General features: G+C 45.5%; 1 protein-coding gene across 10 annotated transcripts in view; it reads left to right on the top strand.

Annotated features, from left to right (window-relative positions):
- Positions 1-1,691: 1,691 nt before the first annotated feature.
- The window catches only part of LOC108031476 (glutamate-gated chloride channel), a 35,685-nt gene continuing 21,003 nt past the window's right edge, over positions 1,692-16,373 (top strand). For all 10 annotated transcript variants that reach the window (XM_017104944.3, XM_050888357.1, XM_017104947.3 and 7 more), the window contains exon 1: positions 1,692-2,226. The gene's annotated coding sequence lies outside the window, so the exon portion shown is untranslated. The remainder of the gene's footprint in view (positions 2,227-16,373) is intronic.

Genomic DNA, 16,373 nt, shown 5'->3' on the forward strand with positions numbered 1-16,373 from the left:
TGGCGCGAAATAAGCCTACAAATGTCTGTTTCAGATTGCTAACCAAGTCATTTTCCAGGACATTTCATATATTTTCATGTCATTTTCCGACATTTTTTTTAGATATTCTTAAGAATTTGTAGTGAACAAAGCTGGAGTTTGTAAATTGTAGAGCTAGTCAATAAGATTTTTCATCGTGTCTGAAAAATTAAGATTTTTCTTAACCACTTTTATTGAAATAAATATCTTAAAACTATATAATTACAACAATAAATTAAGCCTATCTGGATATATCTGGAATGTAAATATTGCAGATAAATAAGTTTTTTAATCTTTTTTCAATCTTTTAAAACAATTCCAAATATTAATAAAATTAAAACAATTATTAGATAAGAAGAGTTTAAGTTAATACAAACTGTTACATACATTTTTAAATCTCTTGTTTAGGAACATATGCAACTTATAATAGGGCAGACAAACGTACATTCTTTCTTTAAATTTTTTATGTAAATGAAGGATCAGAATAATATAGGTTTAATCAATTAAAATTTGCTTTCCCATGCCATAAGTTAATCATTTAAAAAAAATAGTCACTTATTAAGCATGCAAAAGCAGTAGCAGAAGTTGCGGAGAATTCGTTTCGCTTAGCGAATGAAAGACTAAGTAATTTGATATTCATTATTTAGTGCTCTGAGCGACATTTGTCAAATCCAAGGGAATTACTATTTCCGCCGGAAGTCGACTCGCTCTCCTCTCTCCGCTTTCTTCGCCGGCTACCTGAGCTGCGCTTAGGAGAGAGTCCTTGCTGGCGCTGTTATCCTGTTCCGCGGCTGCTGCTGCTGGCGCCTAACAATATGCAATAATAACAATTTACATATTCATGAGGCGCCCGACCCGCAAGCAGCAGCAACAACAGCGGCGGAAGGAGTGGGCGCTGGGCGGGGCGGAGGTGAAAGTGGCGCGGCGGCAGTTTGCATAAAGAGCAGCAGAGGCCGCTTAAAAAAATCAACAAGAGTCCCCAGCCATCCGTCCCCCCTCCACAGCTCTCTATAAACCTGATTGGACAGCAGCCCTTTTGTTAAGCCGGGGCGTAACTGTAGCTGGCCAAATATTTATATTTATTCCGGCCCGCTTTCCCTCGCCCATCCCCCCCCCACCTAACCCTCCCCAGCTCATTTATTTATTTTTCTTTTTCATTTTTATGATATTTATTTTTGGGGCTGGTATTTTGTTTGCCCCGGCAGCGCAAATTTTTGCGCTTCGAATACTTTTGCGAGTTGGATTTTAAATGCTGATTGCCGGGGGGCGTTCGAGGGGCCTTTTCAGAGGGGGGAAACTCCCTGGCTTGCGAAAAGGTTAAGCTACAAGTATTATTTTTAGTTGGGCGCCCACGATTGAGGCTGTGGCCGCCTTGGCCGCGCTCTTAGCATCTCTTAGGGGCCCAGCTCTTTGCGAATCTCGGCAAGAACCTAGCACAAAAATAAATCAAAACAAAGGCTGCTGTGGAGACGAAAGAGCCGCGAGATGCTGTCCGACGAACAGCATCCACACGGGATTTGAGATTCCGAGAGAAGCTGCTCGGTGTTCTCTCCCGCAGCGACGCCTTTGGGAGACGAGAATCGAGAACTGAGAAGCGAGAACTGAGAATCGGGGACTGCGAACTGCGAGCTGCGAGCTGGGAACTGCGAGGTCCGTCAGTCAGGTGCAGACAGTTGACGTGTTCGGTTGACAAAGCGGAAACGTGCACTCCAGTTCATTTGGCCAAGTGAAAAGTCCAACAACTGGCACACACAGAGCGCCTGAGCGAGCAGGACAGCCAGCAGGGGCCAGCGAGCGAGAGGGAAGACAGCCAGACGACAACAGAAAACACGGCAGTGATGTTGGATAAATGATAGCGGAAAAAGGTGCAAAATAGTTGCGACCACTGGCAAATAGCAATTGTTAAAAGGCAAATAGAGCAGGACGAACAGCAGCAGCAACAAAAACAGCGAGCGCCTGTGTGTCCGTGTGTGTGCGTGCGTGTGTGTGTGAGAGAGCGAGCGCGAGTGTGTGAGTGAGTGTTTTGTATCTGTGCCAGTGTGTGAGTGCGTGTCACATATCAGCAGAAGCGGAGGAAAATCGGAGGCAGCAGCAGCAGCGGCGGCGGCAGCGGCAGAAGTTCAGTGGAAAAGCGCGCAGCCGAGCAGGAAAAGCGGCCGCGGCCAGGCAGCGGAGGCAGCAGCGCAGCAGCAGCGACGCCGGCAGAAGGTAGGGCCAGGACGTTTTCTTGTTTTTCCACAGCTTCCACAGCAGCAGCAGCGGCAGCATAGCAGCATAGCAGCATAGCAGCATAACAGCATAACTCACCACACCCTGATCCTGCAGGAGCAGCAGCTGCGCAGAGATTTTCCCAAGCAAGAGAGTGGCTAGATTTTCCGAGAGAGCGAGACTTTCCTCGCCGACGGGAGAGCAAAGAGAACGGAGAGCGCCAGATTAGCGACGCTTTTCACGTGGAGTCTGTGCAGAGCAATTGCCATCCATCCATCCATCTGAAAAGGACCTTCCCCGCCCCCATTTTCCCGCCCCACGCACACTGCAAAAGTAGTAGAGCAGAGAAAACATACACAAAAAAGTTATGAAAGTTATGGGAGCAATTGTCTTTGGTGATTTTTCATAGCCCGCTTTTGTGGGCCACGCCACCACTCGTTTTGGCCCGCGGAAATCCAAGGAGCTGCTCAAGTAATTGCTTTAAATTGACACAATGTGTAAACAAAGCTGCGGAAAATTCAATTTCCACGCCAGCCTGACCTTGCTCTGGTTTTGGGCTTGGGATTGGTTTGCTCGAATTCCATTTGGGATGCCGATGCCTCGGCAATTACAAGCTGCATTACCAGTTGGAGGCACACACACTGGCCCGAGCTTACTGCCAGCCAAAGGATGCCAATAAAAATGTAGGATACTGTGTCACACACAGACACTGTTCTGTGTGTGTGTGTGCGTGTAAATGACCGGAAACTGTGCTCAAGTGCTCCACGAGGAGCAGGCGATGAGGAGGCTACTTTGGCGAGCAGTCTCCTTTCTTTCGGCAACTCGGGCTGCCTCGCGTGAAGAGGCACTTCAATTGTCAAATTGCTCTTGCTTATTGTTGCAATAGTTCTGCTGATGGACAGGTTTGCCTGCCCCTGCCCCAGCCCCTGCCCCAGCTCCTGCCCCGGCAGCTCCTTTCACTTGTTTTAAAGCGATTCCCGCAGACATAGTCGCTTTTTATGGGCGTCGTCCTGCCGTCTCCTGCAGCTCTTCTTGGCCCAACCAAAGCCGGGCAAAACGAAACAATCAACACGGAAGCAGATTCCTGCTTTCCTTTTGCTTTCTCCCCGTTGTTCTGTGCTCTGAGCCGTTGTTGTGTTGCTTTCCCTGCCACCTACCACCGGGCTGTGTACAAATCAGCGTGGCCCAGTGCGCTGCTTGAGGTTGCTGCTTTTGTGCCGTGAAATGCGAGTTTTATGGCGGAGTGGCTGCTCGGCTTCATCGGGTTGACATTTAAGTTGTTTCTTTCCTGTCATTCAGGAGTGCCACAGTGTGTGTGTGTGCTCAGGAAAGTTCAAAAGTCAGCAAAGTTGCCCCGTGCCACGGGGAGTGCGCACTGCGCTGCCATTGCTCATACGCCCCGTGCACGTCGACTCGCTCCGTCAAGCTGAAAGCCACAACTAGCGCCCAATCAATTGAATTAAGCTCGGTGGCCAAATTGCAGTGCACGTGGCGCAGGCAGCGGCACAGGCAGCCAGGGAAAATGGGAAATTGAAAATTGTGAATTGCATTTTAGTCAGGAAAATTGAAAGCTGTCAGCGAGCCTGATTCACCACCCGCAACAAGGCAAGACGAAGTCTGAATTTCATAAACAGTTACACTGAACACGCTGAGATACTCCGATACACAGATACACAGCTACACACGCAGACACTTGACGTTGGGCTAGACAAAGGCAAAAAGGCAATTATAGAAATACAGACGAGCGGCAACAAATAATAAAAGCAAGTTGCCATAGACAATCACAACAACCACGGGGGGATGGGCTGGATGGCTGGCTGTCTAGATTGGGGGAGTGGCAGGGGCTCTCCAGAACGATGTTGACGACAAGTAGCTGCAAAAGTTCTGCGACGTTTTGCGCATATTAAACAAAGTTGACGACAGCGACGCCGGCAGTGGCCAGCAAACCGAGAACTCCGGACTCCAGACTCCAGACTCCGCTTCTCCAGTTCTCTAGACGGAGAATTGCGAATTGCGAACTGGGATCTGGGAGCTGCGAACTGAGAACAGGGAACTCAGACAGCGGCAGCCGCGGTCGCCGCCTCATTATTTATTTGATTGCCCGCACAGCCAATGCTCGAATTACCCCTGGGAAAAGCTGGGTGGGGCTTTCCCCGAGCAAGAAAACGGCAAAAAAAAACATAATAGTCAGAAGCATAAACGTAATTAATAAGGCAAATTAATGCAAACAATAATACAAATTCATTTTCGTGCACAAATGAAACTAAATTACAACAACGTGCGCCCAGCGAACCCAGCCCGAGCCCCAACAATGCGAGGCAAGAGCTGGGAAAGGCATGGAAAAGCATGGAAATTGAATGCTAATTTGGGTTGAGCCGAAAACTTGAATACCCTCCTGGGCATTGCCGGGCTTGTTCTTGGGGGCAAATTAAACATGCTGGAGATTTTGCTTTAATTGAACCTTTTGTGGCACGGCAAAATGGGGGTGGGACAACTAATTTAAATCGAGTGCTGTGTGGTTTCGAGTTCCATAAGTCACATTAATCCCCTCATTTAATGCATCGAGGCATCTTCAAAATGCACACGATAATAATCTCTTTGGCTTGAATTTGTGTCTTAGAATTGCATCTGTTGTGGGCATTATTATCTTGTGTTTCCTAGGTTACACAAACAGCCCTTGGCTTAGAAGCCCTTGAGTCTCAAAACATTGTATATTGTTTATTTAAATTTGAATCTATCTTATGCTTGTGTTTATTTAACATCTTTTTTTTAATTTAAAAGTGCAAGCTTAGAGGGGCTACCAGTCTTTGAGTCTAACTCTTACTTAAACTGGCACCAGAAAAGAAAAAGTAGACAAGGCATTCTATTATAGTGAATTCACCATCCCACCTTTAATGATCTGTTCTCTTCAAGACCCACTCTGAACGAACTTTGAAAAAGTCGAGGAAAGTATCTTTTCCACTGAATAAATACTTTTCATAAAAGCCAAAGTTGATATATAGATTTTTCTTGGCATATGCCGTCCTAAGTTCTAGATGATGGACTTTATGTAAAGCTCCATTTCCCAACTTTTCTTGCTGGCAATGTAGCTTTCTTCGACTAAATCTTCAATTAATAAATTATATTCTGGGTTGGTACTCTGCTAATTTATCCGCCAGTTCGACGGGCAAGTTACTATACCCAGCCCCAACTGCAGGAACAACAATAAATGGCAACTAATAAGCACAGGTCACCAGCAACCACAGCCGCACCCCCGAGCACGGCAACACACACACCGAGAAAGACCATCGACAACTAAACAGTTCGTCGAGCAGAAAAACGAGGAAATCTACTTAATCACGTTTAATTAAGGTGAGTTTATAAGTAGCCCTCGGTGTGTGTGTGGGTGTGTATCTGCGGGTCGGTAAGCACACTACACACTAAAACCGGCACAGCCACAGAATTTTTGCGAATTGCTTTTATTGCCATTTTGCGGAGGAGCCGACGACGAATGCCGCAGAAGAGCTTGCCAGGTAATCACAGCTGGCCTCAGCCCCACATAAATGCAAATGAGGGTTGGAGGTGGACGGGTGTGTGCTCAGGGGTGATTCCGGCTCGGCGGATTATAATAATCATAATTATGCAAGTGGCTTGAATGGATTTATTGGCTGCACATTCGTCAGGAGTCAAGTGGGGGCCACCTGTTTTTCCGTTGAGCCGAGTACTGTGGGTTTCCCCCTCGATTAGGCCACAAATTCAGGGCAGTAGGCTTGAGGGGAGCCCAAGTTGATAGTTACTTTCACTGTGATTTGTGCCAGGCCGAGTTTCAGTCACTGTCACACACAGAAGTCGGCCTGCTATCTGTGCCGTACGTCACACATTTGGTTAATTGAAAAAGCATCAAGGCCCTCATCATTAGCAAAGCTTCGTGACTTGTGTCACCGCTCGTCCGACCTCTGCTCCTGTGCCTCCCCCTGCTCCTCAAAGGACCTCTAGCCCCCACCCCGCGTTTATGTAATCGATGCATGTCGAACAGCAGCAACAAAGCCAACAACAAGTGAATGGCGTGTGTGACACGAGCTGAAAAACGAAACGAACGGGCCAGAAAGGAGAGCACACAGGACCTAGAATAAAGGATATGTGGGGGGTGGCCGTGGGGGTGGTATAGGGGCGCTGTAGGGGCGCTTAGGGGATGGCGAAAATGGAACAAACAAAAACCTATCAAGTTGTATGCTCGTTGATTTCAATTTGTGAATTGTTGTTCTTTGGCGAATGCATTTGCATTTGCATATTGCACATACGCCATGTTGCCCTGCTGCCAGCCAATGCCTGCATGTTTTTCTAATTAAGCCCCGGCTAACGAATAAAAAATAATTAAAAGTCCCCAAAAAGCGCGGAGGGGCTTAGGGCGCGCGCTGAGCACACAGATAAGGGTGGAATTTGCTCTATAAATCGCGATGTTTGCCCTTTTTTGGGGCTCTCTGTTTGCTGTTTTCCTTTTTCGTAAAGCCCTGCTTTTGCCAGGCGCTTGGTTAAAAAGTACATAAATTTCAAATAAGTCACGTTTCCGGCATAGTGCCCCAGCACGCACACAGGGACACAGTCCCCACACACTGGCCTGCATGGCGTCTAAAAATTTGCTTTGTTGTGGCGTCTGCGGCCAGCGGCAAATAAATAAAAAATAAATGGGATGGTGCCACGCCTTCGACGAACAAAATGGAACTAAATCGAACAAAATATTTGCCTCTTCAGCTCTCTATCGCCTAGCTTTTAATTTTGTCAGTCCCTGTTTTTATTTTCTAAAAGTTTTGGTCAGGATTCACTGCAATGCTGATTTGCAGATTATTGTCAGTCAACAACGGAGCAAAAATAGTCATAAAACCGACCACTGAAAATGTGTAAATAAAAGTTTTATGATAAAACGCTTAAAAACATAGCGTCTAGGCACTGAAGACCTATCTTATAGCAAGTTCAACCGCCTGAATCTGACTTTTCCAATTACCTTTAATGGCGCTGAGTTTCAGGAATCCTGTAGTTATTTTAATCCTAAAACTGGTTTGTGGAGAAGCCCGAGAGTGCCATCGCCAAGAGTGTAGAGTTATTACTGCACCAAATGAAATTATCCTGTAAAATCAGAACTATTACCAGAGTTCCTGGAACAGACTAACCGGGGACTTATACGGCTGGCTGCACTTCCTGAAGCCAGAAAGTTTTCCAAGAATTTCGGCACTAGACAGCTGTCCCTTTGCCACCCACATAGTCACGCAAATAAAGCCGGCAAATGGTTCACAAGCGCCCCCACTCGCAAGTGACTGCTGATTTATTTGCCACATTTGTGTGCTGCCCCAGTTGGCCGCACTACTTTTATGCTTTTTATACTTTTACAGCTCCACAGCTCCACAGCTGCACTCCCTGCACCTGGGCACCAATATTATACACACTTTATGTGCATATTTTTATGCGGCCTGCCCGGCTCGAAGTTATGGCATTTGCCATTGTTGTTTGCTCGTTTGCTGGTCGCCATTTGCCTTTGCAGTTTACGACTTGAATTTGTCGTCTGTTCGCTTCTATTCTCTGGCCCCAGGGGCGGCAACTTTAATTGAATAAGTTTTAAGCGGATTTTCGAGAGCGTTTTCCCCAGCCAGCCAGACAGCTGCTCCTCGCCCGCCTTCAATTTTACTCCACTCCCTCGGTGGTTGCACGGGGCGTATGTGTAATGCTTAATTGAAATATGCAAAACGCTCAACAGCGATTTTTGCATAGCTTTTGACGGTACAAGCCACCGGCAGCAGGTGAACAAAAGGTGTTGCAACTGGATTGCAAAACCCCCAAGCCAGATTTGCATTCATAATAGCTGTGGCTTTTTAGTTAAATTATGGATTGGCCAAACAGGTGGCTAAGATGGGGAACAATCTTGTTGCATAGTTGGGGATAATATGCCGAATATGCATGTTTTCCTGCATAAAGGAAAGCCGGAAATCTCTCGTTCCGCAAATAAATGGTCAGGGGATAAAGTGATTTCTGCTGTCAATAATTTCGAGATAATTACCAAGTGGAATACGGAACACGGGATCCGGAATACTCAATAATTCAGGGCTGCGACTGCAGATCGATAAAAATGTATTTCCCGTTTAATTTACCCGCTTAATGGCTGGTAAATCAATTTAATAATTGCCCAGGGATTTCTTTTTCGCCCCTCGACTTCGAACTCTGGGCTTCCGGGGCGGCGGAGCAGGAGGAGGAGGAGGCGGTAGATCATGCCGCAAACAACTTCATCTCGAACGCTGCCCGAACGGAAGTCGGCAGCCTCGGGAGGCAACCCCCTCATTTTTCGCAGTGGAAAAACCTTTTGAACATTTTTACATAAAAATCAACTCTCGGCGTGTGCAAGAGCTTCCTTTCCTACCTTTGAGGCGGCAGGCGGCAGGTGGCAGAAGTAGAAGCTGCAAAAGCAGCCCAGTTTCGGAGAGGAAACTCACGTTGAAATGTAATTTCATGGCACACAAGTTTTTAATTAAATTTCATGGCAAAAAGAGCTTCGGGAGCAGCAGCAGCAGCTGCAGCAGCAGGCGAAGGCCTTTTAACATGCAATCAGCAAACCACTCTGGCATGCATATAGGGCAGCCGTACGAGAGCGTATTATGCCCCTGCCCATATATATAATATATTTATACACATAATATACAAATGCCACACAAAACTGCAGCCTTAATGCGTTTTTCAAGTGGCAGCCAAGCAGCAGCGGAACGGAACCCTCGCACTACTTCTGCCGAATGGCTGTGGAATCCTGGTTACTGGTTTCTGGTCCCTGGTTCCACGGTCCCTGGATCCCCGGCTGCACTCTCCGCCAGCAATCATCGTCACATAATTTTATTAAGCTCTCGGCCCAGACAGCGCAGTTGGCCCGAGAGCCCTTTTCCCGCTTTCCCGCTTTTCCAGCCTCTTCCGGCTTGGTTCCCATTTTGCGGTCGACCACATGCTGCCGGTTATTGCCCATCAAGAGGCTTCGAATAACTTTGTAAAGATGCTGCAGGCTGCCAAACTGTTTATACCGATATTACGATTTTATAGAGACCCCCAAGGCGAAGAGTGTCACAGTAACAGGATGTTAACGATCCATTTCGAGAGCTCTAGTGGGGAATCACCTGGAAAACACACCTGGCGAGGAGGCACATGCAAGGATGACATCCTAAATGGTATCTTAGTCTATCAGCATTTCCTTCTTAAGATTAAAACCACAATAGCTCTCGCTACAAACCATTGGTAATTTTTAATTTCCTTGTAAATATTATTTTAAATGAGAAAATAAAAAGGTTGAAAATGAGCTTCATATTTTCATTGAATCTGGTCAAGTGCCAAAGGATTAATCATTTTATATCCTTTTGCCTTGCAGATTTGCCATATACATTTTATACAAACTTTATGTTTGCATACTCTTTCAATGGGGCTATTTAATTACACTCGTGGCCAAAACTAACATTAGTAAGCCAGTAATTGTTTCCCCAAAATGTTGGTCAGCAGCAACGAGGATTTAGTTTCCATAATTGGGCTCAAAGTTTTCGTTTGCATACTTTTAATTGCCCCAAGTGCTCAGGTTGCCAGATCAGAAATCCTTTTTATTTTTATTAAATTTGCTCGTCAGCATTTGGATGTTTGTGTTTTATGGTAAATATTTTTCTACCTACGTTAAATGAATTTTGTATGTTTTTGGTGTCTGCTCTCAAGTTGCCAATATATAAGCTGCACTACCTCTGTATTTATTTCATTAGCCTGGCAGATCAAACAAAATGCTGTGGGGCTGCCTGCCAACCAGGAGACATTTGACTTTGTTTATTGTAAACAAGCGACAAGCGATGTGCCCTCGTGCCACGCCCCCTCCCACCCACACGGGAAGCTACGCCCTCTCACACACGCGTGTGTGTCAGCTAATGCAATTGGCAGTGCTGTTGTTGTTCTTGGCAATAGTTCTTAGACGACGACAGCCGCTATGCGGCCATATCTATATGTGTACTATCTGTATGAACGTCTATCTGCGGCGTTTATTACCACACACCACGAAATCGCTCACACACACAAATGCATGTGGCAAACACCCCGTGGGGTGGTGGTGGAGGGGGGGCTTAGGGCGGAAGGGCGTGGCTCCAAGGGGCGCAACAAGTTATGTCGCCGCAATTAGTTGGCCTTGCCCCTCCGCAAAATTTCTTGGCACTAATGCCAAAACCAAAGGCAGCCAGACGTCCGGGTGTGTGTGCGCGTGTGTTTACACTCGGTGGTGTGTGCCTGTGTGCGTGATGCAATTGATGAGACCCATGGGCAAACACTCTCGAATTCAATGATATTTATAATAAACCACGAAAGCTTAATACAGATTACACACTATAAGCGATTTGCAGATTGCCGGCGTTGAAATATTGCCCATATTTAAGTCCGCCAGAGGGAATCGCGTAGATGGCCTAGTGTTTGCTTTTGACATAATCCTTCGGGCTTAGTTAGCCTTAACCCAATTTTAAAGTTCAAGTAATTATTGGTATTGACAGGCACTTAAATTACGAAGGTTATCTCTTTGTTTTAACATAATTACAATCTTTGCTATAAACTTTTTTAAGCCAATTAGAAAAATCAGCTTACTTGGCTTTGAGTTTTGGTAGGAATATTGAATAGATAAATAAAAGAGACATATCGATGATTATTACTAATGTTGGTAAATCAGAATAGGTTACATTCTTTTTTTATTGTTGTCTTTAGAGAGAAGTGAATTTATAGATTTATTTGATTTATTCATAAGGTAACCCAACTTCAAAGTCAAAAAATTATTGGAAATTACAGGGTCTTAACTAAGCAATATTAGTTCATATTTCACAAGCCCCTGTAAACCCTGTCAACTTGGAAAATTAGGTTAAATCGCTTCGGAATTTGTGTAATACTGATTAGATGGCACTTTAAATTAAATACACCCCTGATTCCTTGATTTTACAGTCCCAGTGTGCACATGGTATTTGCATAAGTACATTCCCGGCAAATATTTCGTAGAATATTTATAGTTTCGCCATCGGCGACCTTCACTTGACGCCCACCCCTGTCTCGCCGCCCACTTTCCCGTGCGCCCATGTGTCGGGCGAGAAAATTTGATTGCATGCATTATGCAAATGTATAAATATTTAGCAAATTGTTTGGCCAGTGCTGACACTGTGTTTATGGTAGAATATCTTGTAGTTTCCTCTTCAGCTCCGTCTCGCTTTTGCTGGGCAAATTTATGTGGCAATTATCAACACTCTGAAGGGAGCAAGAGCTTCGACCCGAAAATATTCATTAAAATTTCCATTGTTTGCTGGAGATTTTTCACTTTTTTGTTTTTTGTGTGTGTGCCGTGTCCCTTTTGTTGGGTGTGTGGCTTATCGCAAGTGCAATGTGTCTTGGGTGTCTCTTGTGTAAATTTAGAAATTTATGGTTATTTAAAAATTCATCCCCACACACGTATGGCACGGAGTGTGTGTGGTGTGTGGATAGTGTGTGTGGCCGAATATGAATAAATTATCGTGTCCATTGTTTGCCGAACTGGGAAAAGTAACCAAATTGGGCAAGTTTTGTTGTGCTCCCTAAGACTTTGGCCACAAGCAGCACGGATAAGGACGCACCAGCACACAGATACTCACAGGCACACAGCCGGGGCATTGTCTTAACTGGAACTCGAACCGAACCCAGAATCCCGAACCCCTGAGCCCGAAACCCCAACCCTAAACATCCTGTTGACATGGCTTTTGTCATTTTCTGGTTATGGCCAGGCGGACAAAGGCAGGAAACTCGGAAGGATGAGCTGGCTGGACAAACTTTGGCCACAGTTTGTGCCATGTTGTTGACGCTGCTGTATCGCACTTTAAAGTGGCAACAGTAGAGGGCCGACTGGGTCACATCCTGCATTCAAGTGGCGAGAAATGATTTTAAATATTTGCGGCTCATGCATTTTAATTGGAATTCACGGACGTGAGTGGCCTGCCAAATATATTCGCTTTGCGGATTATGAAAACTATTTGCAATGCAATTCCGACTGCGGGTAAATGAATTTAAATGAGCTGCGTTAGGGATTTTTTAATCAACATGGATCGAATTCCTTTCGATTTATGGCCATTTCCCGCGAGAGGAAAGTTTTGCTATGTCAACTCACCTTTTCCACCCTCTTTTTTTCCCTCTCGCCGTACTTTATTTACCTGGCTCCCGTAATTGACTTGAATGTTTGCTCAGTTGAGCTTTATGCCATTGCTGTAATTAATAACGACCTTCTACCTTCCGCCGCCCCCTGCCATCCCGGCGCCCTGACCACCCGCTTGAATGATTAATGAAGCTAAAAATGTCAGCTTTTCCCGCCCCTCCAGGCAAGCCACCCGAAAAGGTGAGGCGAAGTTTTTGCACCTGGTCGAAAGTCGGGGGCCTCGCATCAATTATGCATTAATCAACACTAAATACATTTAAGTTGATATTAATTTCGCATGGCAATTAATTAGCGGAAGTGGCAGTGGGTGCGCCGATGCGCCAGGCCAGCTGGGCAAACGCACATAAATCGAAGCTGAGGCAGCAACAATTTCAATTTGCCGGGTTAACTTGCAGCAAGCGGAACGCTCAAAAACTTTGCCCGTAAACAACAAAGAGTTGTTGACGTTCCGCCGGGAAATGGGAACACGTTGCATCATTGGAGCAAACCGAAAGCAATAAGCAGTTGCCACTGGGCCATAAAACAAACAGCCAGCCAGTCAGCCAGCTGAGTGGGGTGCGGGAGGTGTCTCAACCCGGCGGGGACGGCCCGCCCCCGTATCCCATTGCCACCCCATCCAATCCACTCTGCAGTCTGTGAAAATGCAATCAAGGCAGCAGCTGCATCTGCAGCTTAAATCGCCGGCGACACCAGAGGAGGCAAATGGCAACAAAAAGTGTCAATTGACAATGAAACCGAAATGCGATGGCATTCGCCTCGGCAAGTCACCCTGTGAGTCAGCAGGACATAAAATCCCCGCCCCAGTAAGTGAGTCTGCTTTCGGTTAACGATTTGGCCATTTGGCCAAGCACTTCCATCCGCCACCTATCGGCCGGAATGGGCACCACCAGCTGCCAGGGGGCGTATGCGCAATGCCAACTATTTCTCCAGGCGAAAAACTTTGCCGCCCAACGGAACCTTCAATCTTGGGCCAAACTCTTGGCCAACTTAATTGAAATGCGAAATAAGACATTCCAGCGTGTGTGTGTTCGGGCTGGGAAAAAGTTATTATGGATAACTCCGATTACCCATCAAACTAAAGTGAAAGGCTCTCTCCTTGGTGCGGCAAAGTTTTGTCGAAGATGATCAATGGCCAATAAATGATTAAGGGGCGCACAGTTCGAGTATTTCGAATTTTCCTCTGATTTCGTTACCAATCAATGGACTTGTGCATGTTTGGCAGAAAGTTTGGCACAACAGAAGCTTGCCAAAAGTTAAAGTTCATAGCCATTACCTTTTTCCCTGAATTTAATTGCCGCGCCCATGGTGATTATATGGCGTGCGCGGGCTGCACATTTACTGACATTAAAATGCACTTTAACAGACATCGGATTGCCCGCTGGCTGCCCTCCAGTTTGCACAATTTTTAGGCAATTATTTACTTTGGTTGCCGCTCGCCAGCACACACAGATACTCACCCACACACAGGGACGGCGTACGGGACTGACATGAAGCCCTAAATACAGAGCCCGAAAGCTTATCTTGACAGCCATTAAATGGCCGCAAAGCGCTGGAATATGTGATTTACGATGCGAATATACATCGGTGTGGAGAGCGGGGCCTCTGCGTGCGTGTGCATTTTTAAAAGGTTCCCAAAATGTGGCAGGTTCCCTGCCCCAACCCCCAGCGCCCAACCCCCCTTCTAATCGCGCTTATCTCGCGACTCACTACGCCCCTGTCCATCAGCTTTATCGCCTTCGGGGTGCTGTTTAGTTTATTGACCCATTTGACTAGGTGAACGGAGGGTCCATGTAACGGCAATTTGTTGGAGGCAATAAATCCAGCAAATTATTGCCCAATTTTCATGCGAGTTAATTTCCAGTTAAAGTTCAGATTTCCCCCGCACCATCACCAGCCTATAAATAGCCCAGACTGTATGTGCAGTCCTGATAGATGAATCCGCCTCCTCCTTCGGAGCTAATAATAGGGCAAACACAATCCTGCCCCTGAGCCCTGTTTAATCCACGGCCCCCTGCCAGCAGCTCTCCGGCAGGCTTTCATTAATATTTTTGCTGTGTCGCACAAACAATGTATTGACATTTCAATTAATTATGAGTGGGCGGAGGGGCTGGGACGGGGGTCAAGAGAAAGGCGGCTGGACGCAAGCTGTGACCTTTTGGTCCTGTCAGCTGAGTGATGTGAAATCCTGGCTTGACATTTGCGGGATGCGAGTGGGGAGTTTGCAAAGGTCCTGCTGTTGGATTACTCTTAAATACCAGAGAAACGAGTCGAATAAAGTTTAGAGATAATAATATGGTAAAAACTGGTAAAGTACAAGCTAATTTTTTATAAATAAATGTCACTTCTGAAAGAGAAACTTTTTTTATCTTTTGATTAAAAACTAGACTTTAAAATTTTGAAAATGTTTTGAAACTTTGCTTAAATTCTAATTTAATATATATCTATGATAATTTTTAAAGGATTGGAATGTCAAGTCAAAATTGTTAAATTTAGCACACAATATATAAATATAAACTTTATACTATTATTATAATCTAGAAGATTTTAAAACTAAATTTCTTTATAAAATTAAAAAAAAAAAGAATTGAAGTATTTTTGTTTGCAACATACATTTTCTCAAATCTGTCTTAAATATAACTCTTTTAAATATTTGTAAAATATTACATAGAAGGAGATTGCCAACGGCCTATTTGAAAGATACTTAATTTGGAAATGTTTGCTAAATCTACGAAGTGCGGCAACTGCGGTTGGTAGGCCTTTGGCAATCTGCTCGAGCCACTCCCGTATGCAGCGCACTTTGACCTTTCGATCTCGCCCCCCGCGTTGTTTGTTCAGCATTTAATTTCGGGCGCCCGAAAGTGTCATCAGCTGCTGGTGACACTTTTTTTGCACCTCATCCACGGCGCTTTCGGGGTTTATCAAACCGTCTGCAAAATGTTAAAGCTAAGGCGCCCGTCTGAGGTGAGCTTTATGCAAATCCCGGCTGCAGGATATCACTCACACGCACCCGCTCACACACAGGGAGACACACACGCAGTGCTAAATGGCAAAATGCTACTAAGCCCACTTACTTACAATTTAGCAGAAAAATAAAGCGGCCGAGAGACAGGAAGAGAGGAACAGCATCATATGGCGAAAACGAGAGTGTAAATTTTTTGCATACATAAAACGAGGAGCAAAGCGTAAGGGCAGCAAGTAAAACAACAACAAAATGAATCCAGCTTTATGGCACGCACACACACGCGCCGGCACACACACGCGGCACTTGACTTTATTCAGCAGCGACGGCAAGTGCCTTAATAGTGTGCGTGCGTGTACCCGCGCATCCGTGTGTATCCGCGTATCTGTGTGTCTGTGTGTCTGCGTATCCATGGGGTTTTCGCCCTGGCATGTGTGTGTGGACTACTTTCTGGTGCGGGCGGCACAAAATCCAATCAACATAACGAGCTACAAGCGCCGCTGAGCGGCATAAAACGCAAAAAATATATGCGACTGTGTGCGGGATGTGATTGTATGATTGTACGGCCTGCTGGGGAATGTGTGTGCGAGTGTGGGTGCGTTGAGATTGCCACACACAGCCCGCTCTTTTGGCCAGAACACTGCCAGAAACTGTGTGGCCGGGGACAGGGATAAGCCCATATGTCAGGAGCGGACTCTAAGCCAAAATAAAGCAGTTGTGGCAAACCAAACTTCCGCTGAAAGCCAGAAGCAAACGAAAATATGTGAAAATTTCAAACCGAATTTATCAAAATAGGCTGCCAAACTAGGATTTTAGTAGGAAAACGATTTTCTCTGTACCAGGTTGACAAGGGAGATCTATTAAATCTTTCTAAGTTATAGGCAAAAAAAATAGCTTAAATAAGATGTCGAGAAGTCGTTTCATTTGTCCGGATTTCTAAACTAAAAATATTATTCTGTTCCTGTTTTTTAATTTTATTTTACATTTTTCCTTTTTTCAATG

Source organism: Drosophila biarmipes, chromosome 3R (assembly GCF_025231255.1).
Source record: "Drosophila biarmipes strain raj3 chromosome 3R, RU_DBia_V1.1, whole genome shotgun sequence".
NCBI lineage: Eukaryota > Metazoa > Arthropoda > Insecta > Diptera > Drosophilidae > Drosophila > Drosophila biarmipes.